The sequence below is a fragment of the Equus asinus genome, chromosome 23 (genome assembly GCF_041296235.1).
Source record: "Equus asinus isolate D_3611 breed Donkey chromosome 23, EquAss-T2T_v2, whole genome shotgun sequence".
Lineage (NCBI taxonomy): Eukaryota > Metazoa > Chordata > Mammalia > Perissodactyla > Equidae > Equus > Equus asinus.
This window is the reverse complement of record NC_091812.1, coordinates 2,092,186-2,110,900: the sequence shown is the minus strand read 5'-3', so window position 1 is coordinate 2,110,900 and position 18,715 is coordinate 2,092,186.

Here is an 18,715-nt window from a genome sequence, read left to right as displayed (position 1 = left end):
AGAGGATGTTTGCAAACCACACATCGGACAAGGGGTGAAAAGCCCAAAGATACAATCAACTCGCACGTCTCCACAAGAAAAAAAACAAGCCAATGAAAACCTGGTCAAAAGATGGAAGCAGAGATTTCTCCGAAGAAGACAGAAAGAGGGCCAGTAGGTGCATGAAAACTTGTTCACCATCATTAAGTCTCAGGAAAATGCAAATCCAAACTGCAAGCACATGGCAGCTCACTGTGGTCAGCATGGCTAGAAGGAAGCAGACAGGAAATAACAAGTGTCAGAGAGGAGGTGGAGAGAAGGGAAGCCTCCTGCACTGCTGGTGGGAGTGTAACCCGGTGCAGCCACGATGCCAAAGGTGTGGAACTGCCTCAGAAATTTAAGTATCCATGTCCCGTATGACCCAGCTATTAATCTGCCGCTTGTTTATCCAAAAAAGTCAGAAAGACTACCGCATGAAGACATGTGCATGGCTGTGTTCACCACAGTCTTACTCCTGATATCCAAGACTTGGAAAGCACCCTGGTGTCCAGCAAGGGATGATTGGAGAAGGAAGATGGGCTATAGCCACACAATGGTATACCACTCAGCCGGAACAAATGATGCAATCCAGCCATTTGTGACCACCAGAATGGCTGTGAGGGTTTTAGGGGAAGTGTAACAAGCCCCAGTGAGAAATTCAAATACCATAGAATCTCACTTACAAGGAGAAGGAAAAGCAAGCACTAACCAACAGGTGGCACTGAACATTTGTATGCGGGCTCCCAGAGGCAAAGAGGGGCGGTGACGGAGGGTGAAAGAGAAGATTAGGCACAAGTGTGTGGTGAGGGCCTGTGATTAGTCTTACACTGGTGAAGATGATGTAAGCTACACAGAAGTCTAAAGCAATGAGGATGTGAATCTGGAAGTTATAGTACGTTCTAAGGCAGGGTCATGGCTATAAATTCACCTCAAATCAAAAATCCAAAAAGGGGTCCAGAATGATGTCATAAAGCTTTGGGGGCGGAAAGAGTTTACAGAAGGTGAACTTCCAAGGATGGAAAATCACCTCCAAATGCTTACAGATGCTACAGAAAGGCAGACCATTCCAAATAGGTGAAGAGGAATACTACGAAGAGAACATGATCAGTCCTAAACCCATGAACGAACGGAAAATGTTACCGTCCATGATGTTATTACTAATCACCTTCACGAATAATCCAAACAGGCCCACGTCTTCCCAAGTTCAGGCAAAAGGTTGGTCCAAAAGTACAATTCAGGGCCGGCCCTGTGGTGGAGCAGGTAAGTGCCCACATTCCGCTTGGGCGGCCCGGGCCTCACTGTTTCACATTACGAGTGCATATCACATTAGTAGTGTTAGGAAATATAGATTTCATGGTATGGTGCGGGCAGAGATCATAAATAAGCAGCAATTGTGAGGATACGTTATCAATACGCACAAGAAAAGGAACCATAAGAATATTACAATCTATGGAAGTATCTGGTACACTTCCCAAAGGCAGAAGGAAGGAAAACTTGTGACCTGCCAAGGTGGAATTGGCAGAGTGCCACGAGATGACACCATCATTGTGCGTCAGAACATTCCCTGGGCAACTTCAACTTGTGAGGGAGTCCAGGACTTTTTCTGGGTAAGGTCCACCCATTTTGCCATCTACCCAAGATATAAGAGATAAAACCCAGGATAATCTTACAGGAGTGACACCAGTGTCTAGAGAGAATGTAGGAGCCCTTTCGAAGTTCAAGGAGAAAGATAGAAACTGACAACAATTGCAGAAAAAGGAAAACTATCCTACCTAGACAGGGTGAGGAGTCAGACTGGTCTGAGATGGCTGTGAAACTCTGTGTGCACGGAGGTTGTCAGGACAACTTCGAATTTTGAGGTCGCTTATGACATCACGGTGAACATGTCCCCCAGGGTGGCCGCATGGTTACAGTCTGAGGATTGGCCTAGGCTAGGCTATTAAAGGGACAGATACCCAGAAACAGGTTTGGCAAACAGAAAGCAGGCACAGAAACTAGAAGAGATAAAACAGAGTCTGATGCAAGGGATAAGAAAGGAACCCTAGGCCACAAGTGAGAATAGAGGGACAGGCACGGAGAGGAGAACATTGTCATCTATTCAAGTCTATGGGGAGGTCATGCTGATTCAAGCTTGCAACTTCATTGGAAACAAGTGGCCGGACTTGGGGTTCATCACACCTACAGTGCCCTTGTGCCTTAAGCATAATGCAAAGTCAAGAAAGATGTCTTGAGGACATTGAAGAGAAGAATCGATGCCTCCTTTCCAAGGCCCATAGCATTCTTTGAAGGTCAGTCTCTTTTTCCGAAGCTCTGGTGTCACGTGGGCCCACTGGGCACATGGTAATGTGTCCCAAGAGATGTCTTGGAAGCCTTGAAGGAATGGAGCCCTGTCACGCTTGGGGTATGTCTCTTTGTTTGGAAGTGCTCTACAAGGGTGCTGAAAAGCACCCTCTTCCACAGGGCTTCGTTCCTTCGTGAAGGCTGCCCTCCCAGGCTAGTGTGCTCTGTTTGCCTCCATCGAAATTCTCTCCCCCTACCTCTTGCCGTAGAAGGATTATTGATTATGTGTTTTGACACCATATGTAAGGAAGTTGCACGAAAATTAGAACTTTACAGTTGTGTTTCAAGAAAAATAAACAGGCCAGGGTAGAGGATGTAGGGCAAACAAATGGCCCACCCTATAAAAATTAAGTAAGCCCGTATCTGGACGGAATCTAGGGGAACGTTCAAGGATCAGGGGTCAAGTTCGAAACTTCCCAAATCCGGAAAAGAGACAGAAAAATATCTTTCCTGGAGAGTGGAATTCATCCGATTTGTCTAAGTTGTCTTGGAAACATTGTGTCCGTGAAGGGGGTTGCCAGGACCACCTCGAATTTGGAGTTTCTGATCTCAGGATGTCAAACCAACCCACATGACCACGTGTTCTCAGTGCTTAGTTTGACCTTGGCTAGGGTAGCCAAGAGTCCTACAAGTGACCGGTGCAAATTCAAGGACAACAACCAAGAGTCACGAAAGCACTCACACCTCACCCTAGAGAACATACAGCGATTAAAGAAATACAAACTAATCCCTTGGAATGAAGGAGAACGGACTGATAAGCATGTCTAAGGGAGATAGCTGAGAAAGACCATGACGAGTATACTATGGAAAAGAAAAAGAGGACCCAGAAAATGGAAGGTGAACAGAAATCACACCTGAATTATCCACAATGAAAGATGATGTCCGTCTTTAGACAGACTCTGCTGGAACGTTTGAAAGTCAGAGAAATTCACAAGCCAAAAAACGGCAGCGAAGGTCAAGCATGGGCTAACTGGGAAGGGTGAGTTATGAGACTGCTCCAAGCAGGCTCTGAAACCTGTATCCAGGAAGCATGCTGGACCTCAGAGACACAATTATGACAAATCCTCTGACATCACAATGGACCCGAAAAACAACCTAGCCTCATCTACACAGTGCTAGAGTTGGGCTCACTAGTATATTTAACTCCCATTGCACTCAACTGCACGTTGCCACTGAACATGTAAGTGGCCGGCCGGTGGTGCAGTGGTGAGGTCCGCACCTCCTGGGTCTGTGGCCCAGTATGGGCTGGGTGGAATCCTCGGTTTGGGCCTCCTCACCACTGCTTCAGTTGTTCTGGTGCAGGCGTCCGAGGTAGAGTAGAGGCAGATGGGATGGGACGTTGGACAGGGCCAGACTTCCACAGCAAATACAGGAGCATTGCCAGCAGATGTGAGCACAGCAAGGCACTTGTGCCAAAACAAAACCAATTAAAAGTTGCAAAGAATAGAAAAACTGAAGCTAAGGAAAATAAAAACAAAAAACAGGAGCTTGCCATTACGAAGAATAGGATCTCTGTGAATAACCTTAGCAAAACAGGTGAATTCTATGTTAATTCAAAAACTAGCAAACCTTTGGGGAAAGAAACTCAAGAAGACACAAGAAAAAAAAAGATATCGAGGGATCTAGGAATGGAAGGATTAACACACTTGAAAGGTTCATACCGCAGTAAGGAATCTCTGGATTCCATGCAATCCCAGTCAAAGTTGCAGCAGTATTTGCCACAGAGAAGAAGAGAGAATCCTAAAGTTTCTAGCCAGCAACACGAGACCCTGACTAGGCAAAGGAATCCTCAGGAAAACGAACAAAGCGGCACGTGTCACAATTTCTGATTTCAACATAGAGGACGAAGCGCTAGGTACCGAAACGGCACAGTCTGGGCCCCAAAACAGGCATGAAGACCCATGCAAAACAATTGAGAGCCCAGAGCCCAACTCAAACTTACATGGACAGCCCATTTTGGACCAGGGAGCCAAGTGGAGAAAGTGGAGAAAGGAGAGTCTGTACAATAAACGGTGCTGGGAAGCCTGCACAGCCACATGGAACACAACGAGAGTACACCATGATGTTACACCTGGCACACACACCACCTGAAATGGATTAAAGCCTTGAATGGCAGACTTGAAACCGTGAACCTTGTAGGAGAAGACCTAGGCAGAGTGCTCTTTGCCATCTGTCTGAGCCGCCTATTTGGAAGAAGCATGTCTGACTGGGCAAGGGCAACAAAGGAAACAAGAAACAAAGGGGACCACATCAAATGCACACACTTCTGCCCACTCAAGGAAACCATCAACTGAATACTAAGACACCACAACAATTGGGAGAGGATGTTTGCAAACCACACATCGGACAAGGGGTGAAAAGCCCAAAGATACAATCAACTCGCACGTCTCCACAAGAAAAAAAACAAGCCAATGAAAACCTGGTCAAAAGATGGAAGCAGAGATTTCTCCGAAGAAGACAGAAAGAGGGCCAGTAGGTGCATGAAAACTTGTTCACCATCATTAAGTCTCAGGAAAATGCAAATCCAAACTGCAAGGCCATGGCAGCTCACTGTGGTCAGCATGGCTAGAAGGAAGCAGACAGGAAATAACAAGTGTCAGAGAGGAGGTGGAGAGAAGGGAAGCCTCCTGCACTGCTGGTGGGAGTGTAACCCGGTGCAGCCACGATGCCAAAGGTGTGGAACTGCCTCAGAAGTTTAAGTATCCATGTCCCGTATGACCCAGCTATTAATCTGCCGCTTGTTTATCCAAAAAAGTCAGAAAGACTACCGCACAAAGACATGTGCATGGCTGTGTTCACCACAGTCTTACTCCTGATATCCAAGACTTGGAAAGCACCCTGGTGTCCAGCAAGGGATGATTGGAGAAGGAAGATGGGCTATAGCCACACAATGGTATACCACTCAGCCGGAACAAATGATGCAATCCAGCCATTTGTGACCACCAGAATGGCTGTGAGGGTTTTAGGGGAAGTGTAACAAGCCCCAGTGAGAAATTCAAATACCATAGAATCTCACTTACAAGGAGAAGAAAAAGCAAGCACTAACCAACAGGTGGCACTGAACATTTGTATGCGGGCTCCCAGAGGCAAAGAGGGGCGGTGACGGAGGGTGAAAGAGAAGATTAGGCACAAGTGTGTGGTGAGGGCCTGTGATTAGTCTTACACTGGTGAAGATGATGTAAGCTACACAGAAGTCTAAAGCAATGAGGATGTGAATCTGGAAGTTATAGTACGTTCTAATGCAGGGTCATGGCTATAAATTCACCTCAAATCAAAAATCCAAAACGGGGTCCAGAATGATGTCATAAAGCTTTGGGGGCGGAAAGAGTTTACAGAAGGTGAACTTCCAAGGATGGAAAATCACCTCCAAATGCTTACAGATGCTACAGAAAGGCAGACCATTCCAAATAGGTGAAGAGGAATACTACGAAGAGAACATGATCAGTCCTAAACCCATGAACGAACGGAAAATGTTACCGTCCATGATGTTATTACTAATCACCTTCACGAATAATCCAAACAGGCCCACGTCTTCCCAAGTTCAGGCAAAAGGTTGGTCCAAAAGTACAATTCAGGGCCGGCCCTGTGGTGGAGCAGGTAAGTGCCCACATTCCGCTTGGGCGGCCCGGGCCTCACTGTTTCACATTACGAGTGCATATCACATTAGTAGTGTTAGGAAATATAGATTTCATGGTATGGTGCGGGCAGAGATCATAAATAAGCAGCAATTGTGAGGATACGTTATCAATACGCACAAGAAAAGGAACCATAAGAATATTACAATCTATGGAAGTATCTGGTACACTTCCCAAAGGCAGAAGGAAGGAAAACTTGTGACCTGCCAAGGTGGAATTGGCAGAGTGCCACGAGATGACACCATCATTGTGCGTCAGAACATTCCCTGGGCAACTTCAACTTGTGAGGGAGTCCAGGACTTTTTCTGGGTAAGGTCCACCCATTTTGCCATCTACCCAAGATATAAGAGATAAAACCCAGGATAATCTTACAGGAGTGACACCAGTGTCTAGAGAGAATGTAGGAGCCCTTTCGAAGTTCAAGGAGAAAGATAGAAACTGACAACAATTGCAGAAAAAGGAAAACTATCCTACCTAGACAGGGTGAGGAGTCAGACTGGTCTGAGATGGCTGTGAAACTCTGTGTGCACGGAGGTTGTCAGGACAACTTCGAATTTTGAGGTCGCTTATGACATCACGGTGAACATGTCCCCCAGGGTGGCCGCATGGTTACAGTCTGAGGATTGGCCTAGGCTAGGCTATTAAAGGGACAGATACCCAGAAACAGGTTTGGCAAACAGAAAGCAGGCACAGAAACTAGAAGAGATAAAACAGAGTCTGATGCAAGGGATAAGAAAGGAACCCTAGGCCACAAGTGAGAATAGAGGGACAGGCACGGAGAGGAGAACATTGTCATCTATTCAAGTCTATGGGGAGGTCATGCTGATTCAAGCTTGCAACTTCATTGGAAACAAGTGGCCGGACTTGGGGTTCATCACACCTACAGTGCCCTTGTGCCTTAAGCATAATGCAAAGTCAAGAAAGATGTCTTGAGGACATTGAAGAGAAGAATCGATGCCTCCTTTCCAAGGCCCATAGCATTCTTTGAAGGTCAGTCTCTTTTTCCGAAGCTCTGGTGTCACGTGGGCCCACTGGGCACATGGTAATGTGTCCCAAGAGATGTCTTGGAAGCCTTGAAGGAATGGAGCCCTGTCACGCTTGGGGTATGTCTCTTTGTTTGGAAGTGCTCTACAAGGGTGCTGAAAAGCACCCTCTTCCACAGGGCTTCGTTCCTTCGTGAAGGCTGCCCTCCCAGGCTAGTGTGCTCTGTTTGCCTCCATCGAAATTCTCTCCCCCTACCTCTTGCCGTAGAAGGATTATTGATTATGTGTTTTGACACCATATGTAAGGAAGTTGCACGAAAATTAGAACTTTACAGTTGTGTTTCAAGAAAAATAAACAGGCCAGGGTAGAGGATGTAGGGCAAACAAATGGCCCACCCTATAAAAATTAAGTAAGCCCGTATCTGGACGGAATCTAGGGGAACGTTCAAGGATCAGGGGTCAAGTTCGAAACTTCCCAAATCCGGAAAAGAGACAGAAAAATATCTTTCCTGGAGAGTGGAATTCATCCGATTTGTCTAAGTTGTCTTGGAAACATTGTGTCCGTGAAGGGGGTTGCCAGGACCACCTCGAATTTGGAGTTTCTGATCTCAGGATGTCAAACCAACCCACATGACCACGTGTTCTCAGTGCTTAGTTTGACCTTGGCTAGGGTAGCCAAGAGTCCTACAAGTGACCGGTGCAAATTCAAGGACAACAACCAAGAGTCACGAAAGCACTCACACCTCACCCTAGAGAACATACAGCGATTAAAGAAATACAAACTAATCCCTTGGAATGAAGGAGAACGGACTGATAAGCATGTCTAAGGGAGATAGCTGAGAAAGACCATGACGAGTATACTATGGAAAAGAAAAAGAGGACCCAGAAAATGGAAGGTGAACAGAAATCACACCTGAATTATCCACAATGAAAGATGATGTCCGTCTTTAGACAGACTCTGCTGGAACGTTTGAAAGTCAGAGAAATTCACAAGCCAAAAAACGGCAGCGAAGGTCAAGCATGGGCTAACTGGGAAGGGTGAGTTATGAGACTGCTCCAAGCAGGCTCTGAAACCTGTATCCAGGAAGCATGCTGGACCTCAGAGACACAATTATGACAAATCCTCTGACATCACAATGGACCCGAAAAACAACCTAGCCTCATCTACACAGTGCTAGAGTTGGGCTCACTAGTATATTTAACTCCCATTGCACTCAACTGCACGTTGCCACTGAACATGTAAGTGGCCGGCCGGTGGTGCAGTGGTGAGGTCCGCACCTCCTGGGTCTGTGGCCCAGTATGGGCTGGGTGGAATCCTCGGTTTGGGCCTCCTCACCACTGCTTCAGTTGTTCTGGTGCAGGCGTCCGAGGTAGAGTAGAGGCAGATGGGATGGGACGTTGGACAGGGCCAGACTTCCACAGCAAATACAGGAGCATTGCCAGCAGATGTGAGCACAGCAAGGCACTTGTGCCAAAACAAAACCAATTAAAAGTTGCAAAGAATAGAAAAACTGAAGCTAAGGAAAATAAAAACAAAAAACAGGAGCTTGCCATTACGAAGAATAGGATCTCTGTGAATAACCTTAGCAAAACAGGTGAATTCTATGTTAATTCAAAAACTAGCAAACCTTTGGGGAAAGAAACTCAAGAAGACACAAGAAAAAAAAAGATATCGAGGGATCTAGGAATGGAAGGATTAACACACTTGAAAGGTTCATACCGCAGTAAGGAATCTCTGGATTCCATGCAATCCCAGTCAAAGTTGCAGCAGTATTTGCCACAGAGAAGAAGAGAGAATCCTAAAGTTTCTAGCCAGCAACACGAGACCCTGACTAGGCAAAGGAATCCTCAGGAAAACGAACAAAGCGGCACGTGTCACAATTTCTGATTTCAACATAGAGGACGAAGCGCTAGGTACCGAAACGGCACAGTCTGGGCCCCAAAACAGGCATGAAGACCCATGCAAAACAATTGAGAGCCCAGAGCCCAACTCAAACTTACATGGACAGCCCATTTTGGACCAGGGAGCCAAGTGGAGAAAGTGGAGAAAGGAGAGTCTGTACAATAAACGGTGCTGGGAAGCCTGCACAGCCACATGGAACACAACGAGAGTACACCATGATGTTACACCTGGCACACACACCACCTGAAATGGATTAAAGCCTTGAATGGCAGACTTGAAACCGTGAACCTTGTAGGAGAAGACCTAGGCAGAGTGCTCTTTGCCATCTGTCTGAGCCGCCTATTTGGAAGAAGCATGTCTGACTGGGCAAGGGCAACAAAGGAAACAAGAAACAAAGGGGACCACATCAAATGCACACACTTCTGCCCACTCAAGGAAACCATCAACTGAATACTAAGACACCACAACAATTGGGAGAGGATGTTTGCAAACCACACATCGGACAAGGGGTGAAAAGCCCAAAGATACAATCAACTCGCACGTCTCCACAAGAAAAAAAACAAGCCAATGAAAACCTGGTCAAAAGATGGAAGCAGAGATTTCTCCGAAGAAGACAGAAAGAGGGCCAGTAGGTGCATGAAAACTTGTTCACCATCATTAAGTCTCAGGAAAATGCAAATCCAAACTGCAAGGCCATGGCAGCTCACTGTGGTCAGCATGGCTAGAAGGAAGCAGACAGGAAATAACAAGTGTCAGAGAGGAGGTGGAGAGAAGGGAAGCCTCCTGCACTGCTGGTGGGAGTGTAACCCGGTGCAGCCACGATGCCAAAGGTGTGGAACTGCCTCAGAAGTTTAAGTATCCATGTCCCGTATGACCCAGCTATTAATCTGCCGCTTGTTTATCCAAAAAAGTCAGAAAGACTACCGCACAAAGACATGTGCATGGCTGTGTTCACCACAGTCTTACTCCTGATATCCAAGACTTGGAAAGCACCCTGGTGTCCAGCAAGGGATGATTGGAGAAGGAAGATGGGCTATAGCCACACAATGGTATACCACTCAGCCGGAACAAATGATGCAATCCAGCCATTTGTGACCACCAGAATGGCTGTGAGGGTTTTAGGGGAAGTGTAACAAGCCCCAGTGAGAAATTCAAATACCATAGAATCTCACTTACAAGGAGAAGAAAAAGCAAGCACTAACCAACAGGTGGCACTGAACATTTGTATGCGGGCTCCCAGAGGCAAAGAGGGGCGGTGACGGAGGGTGAAAGAGAAGATTAGGCACAAGTGTGTGGTGAGGGCCTGTGATTAGTCTTACACTGGTGAAGATGATGTAAGCTACACAGAAGTCTAAAGCAATGAGGATGTGAATCTGGAAGTTATAGTACGTTCTAATGCAGGGTCATGGCTATAAATTCACCTCAAATCAAAAATCCAAAACGGGGTCCAGAATGATGTCATAAAGCTTTGGGGGCGGAAAGAGTTTACAGAAGGTGAACTTCCAAGGATGGAAAATCACCTCCAAATGCTTACAGATGCTACAGAAAGGCAGACCATTCCAAATAGGTGAAGAGGAATACTACGAAGAGAACATGATCAGTCCTAAACCCATGAACGAACGGAAAATGTTACCGTCCATGATGTTATTACTAATCACCTTCACGAATAATCCAAACAGGCCCACGTCTTCCCAAGTTCAGGCAAAAGGTTGGTCCAAAAGTACAATTCAGGGCCGGCCCTGTGGTGGAGCAGGTAAGTGCCCACATTCCGCTTGGGCGGCCCGGGCCTCACTGTTTCACATTACGAGTGCATATCACATTAGTAGTGTTAGGAAATATAGATTTCATGGTATGGTGCGGGCAGAGATCATAACTAAGCAGCAATTGTGAGGATACGTTATCAATACGCACAAGAAAAGGAACCATAAGAATATTACAATCTATGGAAGTATCTGGTACACTTCCCAAAGGCAGAAGGAAGGAAAACTTGTGACCTGCCAAGGTGGAATTGGCAGAGTGCCACGAGATGACACCATCATTGTGCATCAGAACATTCCCTGGGCAACTTCAACTTGTGAGGGAGTCCAGGACTTTTTCTGGGTAAGGTCCACCCATTTTGCCATCTACCCAAGATATAAGAGATAAAACCCAGGATAATCTTACAGGAGTGAAACCAGTGTCTAGAGAGAATGTAGGAGCCCTTTCGAAGTTCAAGGAGAAAGATAGAAACTGACAACAATTGCAGAAAAAGGAAAACTATCCTACCTAGACAGGGTGAGGAGTCAGACTGGTCTGAGATGGCTGTGAAACTCTGTGTGCACGGAGGTTGTCAGGACAACTTCGAATTTTGAGGTCGCTTATGACATCACGGTGAACATGTCCCCCAGGGTGGCCGCATGGTTACAGTCTGAGGATTGGCCTAGGCTAGGCTATTAAAGGGACAGATACCCAGAAACAGGTTTGGCAAACAGAAAGCAGGCACAGAAACTAGAAGAGATAAAACAGAGTCTGATGCAAGGGATAAGAAAGGAACCCTAGGCCACAAGTGAGAATAGAGGGACAAGCACGGAGAGGAGAACATTGTCATCTATTCAAGTCTATGGGGAGGTCATGCTGATTCAAGCTTGCAACTTCATTGGAAACAAGTGGCCGGACTTGGGGTTCATCACACCTACAGTGCCCTTGTGCCTTAAGCATAATGCAAAGTCAAGAAAGATGTCTTGAGGACATTGAAGAGAAGAATCGATGCCTCCTTTCCAAGGCCCATAGCATTCTTTGAAGGTCAGTCTCTTTTTCCGAAGCTCTGGTGTCACGTGGGCCCACTGGGCACATGGTAATGTGTCCCAAGAGATGTCTTGGAAGCCTTGAAGGAATGGAGCCCTGTCACGCTTGGGGTATGTCTCTTTGTTTGGAAGTGCTCTACAAGGGTGCTGAAAAGCACCCTCTTCCACAGGGCTTCGTTCCTTCGTGAAGGCTGCCCTCCCAGGCTAGTGTGCTCTGTTTGCCTCCATCGAAATTCTCTCCCCCTACCTCTTGCCGTAGAAGGATTATTGATTATGTGTTTTGACACCATATGTAAGGAAGTTGCACGAAAATTAGAACTTTACAGTTGTGTTTCAAGAAAAATAAACAGGCCAGGGTAGAGGATGTAGGGCAAACAAATGGCACACCCTATAAAAATGAAGTAAGCCCGTATCTGGACGGAATCTAGGGGAACGTTCAAGGATCAGGGGTCAAGTTCGAAACTTCCCAAATCCGGAAAAGAGACAGAAAAATATCTTTCCTGGAGAGTGGAATTCATCCGATTTGTCTAAGTTGTCTTGGAAACATTGTGTCCGTGAAGAGAGTTGCCAGGACCACCTCGAATTTGGAATTTCTGATCTCAGGATGTCAAACCAACCCACATGACCACGTGTTCTCAGTGCTTAGTTTGACCTAGGCTAGGATAGCCAAGAGTCCTACAAGTGACCGGTGCAAATTCAAGGACAACAACCAAGAGTCACGAAAGCACTCACACCTCACCCTAGAGAACATACAGCGATTAAAGAAATACAAACTAATCCCTTGGAATGAAGGAGAACGGACTGATAAGCATGTCTAAGGGAGATAGCTGAGAAAGACCATGACGAGTATACTATGGAAAAGAAAAAGAGGACCCAGAAAATGGAAGGTGAACAGAAATCACACCTGAATTATCCACAATGAAAGATGATGTCCGTCTTTAGACAGACTCTGCTGGAACGTTTGAAAGTCAGAGAAATTCACAAGCCAAAAAACGGCAGCGAAGGTCAAGCATGGGCTAACTGGGAAGGGTGAGTTATGAGACTGCTCCAAGCAGGCTCTGAAACCTGTATCCAGGAAGCATGCTGGACCTCAGAGACACAATTATGACAAATCCTCTGACATCACAATGGACCCGAAAAACAACCTAGCCTCATCTACACAGTGCTAGAGTTGGGCTCACTAGTATATTTAACTCCCATTGCACTCAACTGCACGTTGCCACTGAACATGTAAGTGGCCGGCCGGTGGTGCAGTGGTGAGGTCCGCACCTTTTGGGTCTGTGGCCCAGTATGGGCTGGGTGGAATCCTCGGTTTGGGCCTCCTCACCACTGCTTCAGTTGTTCTGGTGCAGGCGTCCGAGGTAGAGTAGAGGCAGATGGGAAGGGACGTTGGACAGGGCCAGACTTCCACAGCAAATACAGGAGCATTGCCAGCAGATGTGAGCACAGCAATGCACTTGTGCCAAAACAAAACCAATTAAAAGTTGCAAAGAATAGAAAAACTGAAGCTAAGGAAAAAAAAAAAAAAAAACAGGAGCTTGCCATTACGAAGAATAGGATCTCTGTGAATAACCTTAGCAAAACAGGTGAATTCTATGTTAATTCAAAAACTAGCAAACCTTTGGGGAAAGAAACTCAAGAAGACACAAGAAAAAAAAGATATCGAGGGATCTAGGAATGGAAGGATTAACACACTTGAAAGGTTCATACCGCAGTAAGGAATCTCTGGATTCCATGCAATCCCAGTCAAAGTTGCAGCAGTATTTGCCACAGAGAAGAAGAGAGAATCCTAAAGTTTCTAGCCAGCAACACGAGACCCTGACTAGGCAAAGGAATCCTCAGGAAAACGAACAAAGCGGCACGTGTCACAATTTCTGATTTCAACATAGAGGACGAAGCGCTAGGTACCGAAACGGCACAGTCTGGGCCCCAAAACAGGCATGAAGACCCATGCAAAACAATTGAGAGCCCAGAGCCCAACTCAAACTTACATGGACAGCCCATTTTGGACCAGGGAGCCAAGTGGAGACAGCGGAGAAAGGAGAGTCTCTACAATAAACGGTGCTGGGAAGCCTGCACAGCCACATGGAACACAACGAGAGTACACCATGCTGTTACACCTGGCACACACACCACCTGAAATGGATTAAAGCCTTGAATGGCAGACTTGAAACCGTGAACCTTGTAGGAGAAGACCTAGGCAGAGTGCTCTTTGCCATCTGTCTGAGCCGCCTATTTGGAAGAAGCATGTCTGACTGGGCAAGGGCAACAAAGGAAACAAGAAACAAACGGGACCACATCAAATGCACACACTTCTGCCCACTCAAGGAAACCATCAACTGAATACTAAGACACCACAACAATTGGGAGAGGATGTTTGCAAACCACACATCGGACAAGGGGTGAAAAGCCCAAAGATACAATCAACTCGCACGTCTCCACAAGAAAAAAAACAAGCCAATGAAAACCTGGTCAAAAGATGGAAGCAGAGATTTCTCCGAAGAAGACAGAAAGAGGGCCAGTAGGTGCATGAAAACTTGTTCACCATCATTAAGTCTCAGGAAAATGCAAATCCAAACTGCAAGGCCATGGCAGCTCACTGTGGTCAGCATGGCTAGAAGGAAGCAGACAGGAAATAACAAGTGTCAGAGAGGAGGTGGAGAGAAGGGAAGCCTCCTGCACTGCTGGTGGGAGTGTAACCCGGTGCAGCCACGATGCCAAAGGTGTGGAACTGCCTCAGAAGTTTAAGTATCCATGTCCCGTATGACCCAGCTATTAATCTGCCGCTTGTTTATCCAAAAAAGTCAGAAAGACTACCGCACAAAGACATGTGCATGGCTGTGTTCACCACAGTCTTACTCCTGATATCCAAGACTTGGAAAGCACCCTGGTGTCCAGCAAGGGATGATTGGAGAAGGAAGATGGGCTATAGCCACACAATGGTATACCACTCAGCCGGAACAAATGATGCAATCCAGCCATTTGTGACCACCAGAATGGCTGTGAGGGTTTTAGGGGAAGTGTAACAAGCCCCAGTGAGAAATTCAAATACCATAGAATCTCACTTACAAGGAGAAGGAAAAGCAAGCACTAACCAACAGGTGGCACTGAACATTTGTATGCGGGCTCCCAGAGGCAAAGAGGGGCGGTGACGGAGGGTGAAAGAGAAGATTAGGCACAAGTGTGTGGTGAGGGCCTGTGATTAGTCTTACACTGGTGAAGATGATGTAAGCTACACAGAAGTCTAAAGCAATGAGGATGTGAATCTGGAAGTTATAGTACGTTCTAATGCAGGGTCATGGCTATAAATTCACCTCAAATCAAAAATCCAAAAAGGGGTCCAGAATGATGTCATAAAGCTTTGGGGGCGGAAAGAGTTTACAGAAGGTGAACTTCCAAGGATGGAAAATCACCTCCAAATGCTTACAGATGCTACAGAAAGGCAGACCATTCCAAATAGGTGAAGAGGAATACTACGAAGAGAACATGATCAGTCCTAAACCCATGAACGAACGGAAAATGTTACCGTCCATGATGTTATTACTAATCACCTTCACGAATAATCCAAACAGGCCCACGTCTTCCCAAGTTCAGGCAAAAGGTTGGTCCAAAAGTACAATTCAGGGCCGGCCCTGTGGTGGAGCAGGTAAGTGCCCACATTGCGCTTGGGCGGCCCGGGCCTCACTGTTTCACATTACGAGTACATATCACATTAGTAGTGTTAGGAAATATAGATTTCATGGTATGGTGCGGGCAGAGATCATAAATAAGCAGCAATTGTGAGGATACGTTATCAATACGCACAAGAAAAGGAACCATAAGAATATTACAATCTATGGAAGTATCTGGTACACTTCCCAAAGGCAGAAGGAAGGAAAACTTGTGACCTGCCAAGGTGGAATTGGCAGAGTGCCACGAGATGACACCATCATTGTGCATCAGAACATTCCCTGGGCAACTTCAACTTGTGAGGGAGTCCAGGACTTTTTCTGGGTAAGGTCCACCCATTTTGCCATCTACCCAAGATATAAGAGATAAAACCCAGGATAATCTTACAGGAGTGACACCAGTGTCTAGAGAGAATGTAGGAGCCCTTTCGAAGTTCAAGGAGAAAGATAGAAACTGACAACAATTGCAGAAAAAGGAAAACTATCCTACCTAGACAGGGTGAGGAGTCAGACTGGTCTGAGATGGCTGTGAAACTCTGTGTGCACGGAGGTTGTCAGGACAACTTCGAATTTTGAGGTCGCTTATGACATCACGGTGACCATGTCCCCCAGGGTGGCCGCATGGTTACAGTCTGAGGATTGGCCTAGGCTAGGCTATTAAAGGGACAGATACCCAGAAACAGGTTTGGCAAACAGAAAGCAGGCACAGAAACTAGAAGAGATAAAACAGAGTCTGATGCAAGGGATAAGAAAGGAACCCTAGGCCACAAGTGAGAATAGAGGGACAGGCACGGAGAGGAGAACATTGTCATCTATTCAAGTCTATGGGGAGGTCATGCTGATTCAAGCTTGCAACTTCATTGGAAACAAGTGGCCGGACTTGGGGTTCATCACACCTACAGTGCCCTTGTGCCTTAAGCATAATGCAAAGTCAAGAAAGATGTCTTGAGGACATTGAAGAGAAGAATCGATGCCTCCTTTCCAAGGCCCATAGCATTCTTTGAAGGTCAGTCTCTTTTTCCGAAGCTCTGGTGTCACGTGGGCCCACTGGGCACATGGTAATGTGTCCCAAGAGATGTCTTGGAAGCCTTGAAGGAATGGAGCCCTGTCACGCTTGGGGTATGTCTCTTTGTTTGGAAGTGCTCTACAAGGGTGCTGAAAAGCACCCTCTTCCACAGGGCTTCGTTCCTTCGTGAAGGCTGCCCTCCCAGGCTAGTGTGCTCTGTTTGCCTCCATCGAAATTCTCTCCCCCTACCTCTTGCCGTAGAAGGATTATTGATTATGTGTTTTGACACCATATGTAAGGAAGTTGCACGAAAATTAGAACTTTACAATTGTGTTTCAAGAAAAATAAACAGGCCAGGGTAGAGGATGTAGGGCAAACAAATGGCACACCCTATAAAAATTAAGTAAGCCCGTATCTGGACGGAATCTAGGGGAACGTTCAAGGATCAGGGGTCAAGTTCGAAACTTCCCAAATCCGGAAAAGAGACAGAAAAATATCTTTCCTGGAGAGTGGAATTCATCCGATTTGTCTAAGTTGTCTTGGAAACATTGTGTCCGTGAAGAGAGTTGCCAGGACCACCTCGAATTTGGAGTTTCTGATCTCAGGATGTCAAACCAACCCACATGACCACGTGTTCTCAGTGCTTAGTTTGACCTAGGCTAGGATAGCCAAGAGTCCTACAAGTGACCGGTGCAAATTCAAGGACAACAACCAAGAGTCACGAAAGCACTCACACCTCACCCTAGAGAACATACAGCGATTAAAGAAATACAAACTAATCCCTTGGAATGAAGGAGAACGGACTGATAAGCATGTCTAAGGGAGATAGCTGAGAAAGACCATGACGAGTATACTATGGAAAAGAAAAAGAGGACCCAGAAAATGGAAGGTGAACAGAAATCACACCTGAATTATCCACAATGAAAGATGATGTCCGTCTTTAGACAGACTCTGCTGGAACGTTTGAAAGTCAGAGAAATTCACAAGCCAAAAAACGGCAGCGAAGGTCAAGCATGGGCTAACTGGGAAGGGTGAGTTATGAGACTGCTCCAAGCAGGCTCTGAAACCTGTATCCAGGAAGCATGCTGGACCTCAGAGACACAATTATGACAAATCCTCTGACATCACAATGGACCCGAAAAACAACCTAGCCTCATCTACACAGTGCTAGAGTTGGGCTCACTAGTATATTTAACTCCCATTGCACTCAACTGCACGTTGCCACTGAACATGTAAGTGGCCGGCCGGTGGTGCAGTGGTGAGGTCCGCACCTTTTGGGTCTGTGGCCCAGTATGGGCTGGGTGGAATCCTCGGTTTGGGCCTCCTCACCACTGCTTCAGTTGTTCTGGTGCAGGCGTCCGAGGTAGAGTAGAGGCAGATGGGAAGGGACGTTGGACAGGGCCAGACTTCCACAGCAAATACAGGAGCATTGCCAGCAGATGTGAGCACAGCAATGCACTTGTGCCAAAACAAAACCAATTAAAAGTTGCAAAGAATAGAAAAACTGAAGCTAAGAAAAAAAAAAAACAAAAAAACAGGAGCTTGCCATTACGAAGAATAGGATCTCTGTGAATAACCTTAGCAAAACAGGTGAATTCTATGTTAATTCAAAAACTAGCAAACCTTTGGGGAAAGAAACTCAAGAAGACACAAGAAAAAAAAAGATATCGAGGGATCTAGGAATGGAAGGATTAACACACTTGAAAGGTTCATACCGCAGTAAGGAATCTCTGGATTCCATGCAATCCCAGTCAAAGTTGCAGCAGTATTTGCCACAGAGAAGAAGAGAGAATCCTAAAGTTTCTAGCCAGCAACACGAGACCCTGACTAGGCAAAGGAATCCTCAGGAAAACGAACAAAGCGGCACGTGTCACAATTTCTGATTTCAACATAGAGGACGAAGCGCTAGGTACCGAAACGGCACAGTCTGGGCCCCAAAACAGGCATGAAGACCCATTCAAAACAATTGAGAGCCCAGAGCCCAACTCAAACTTACATGGACAGCCCATTTTGGACCAGGGAGCCAAGTGGAGACAGCGGAGAAAGGAGAGTCTCTACAATAAACGGTGCTGGGAAGCCTGCACAGCCACATGGAACACAACGAGAGTACACCATGCTGTTACACCTGGCACACACACCACCTGAAATGGATTAAAGCCTTGAATGGCAGACTTGAATCCGTGAACCTTGTAGGAGAAGACCTAGGCAGAGTGCTCTTTGCCATCTGTCTGAGCCGCCTATTGGGAAGAAGCATGTCTGACTGGGCAAGGGCAACAAAGGAAACAAGAAACAAACGGGACCACATCAAATGCACACACTTCTGCCAGTCAAGGAAACCATCAACTGAATACTAAGACACCACAACAATTGGGAGAGGAT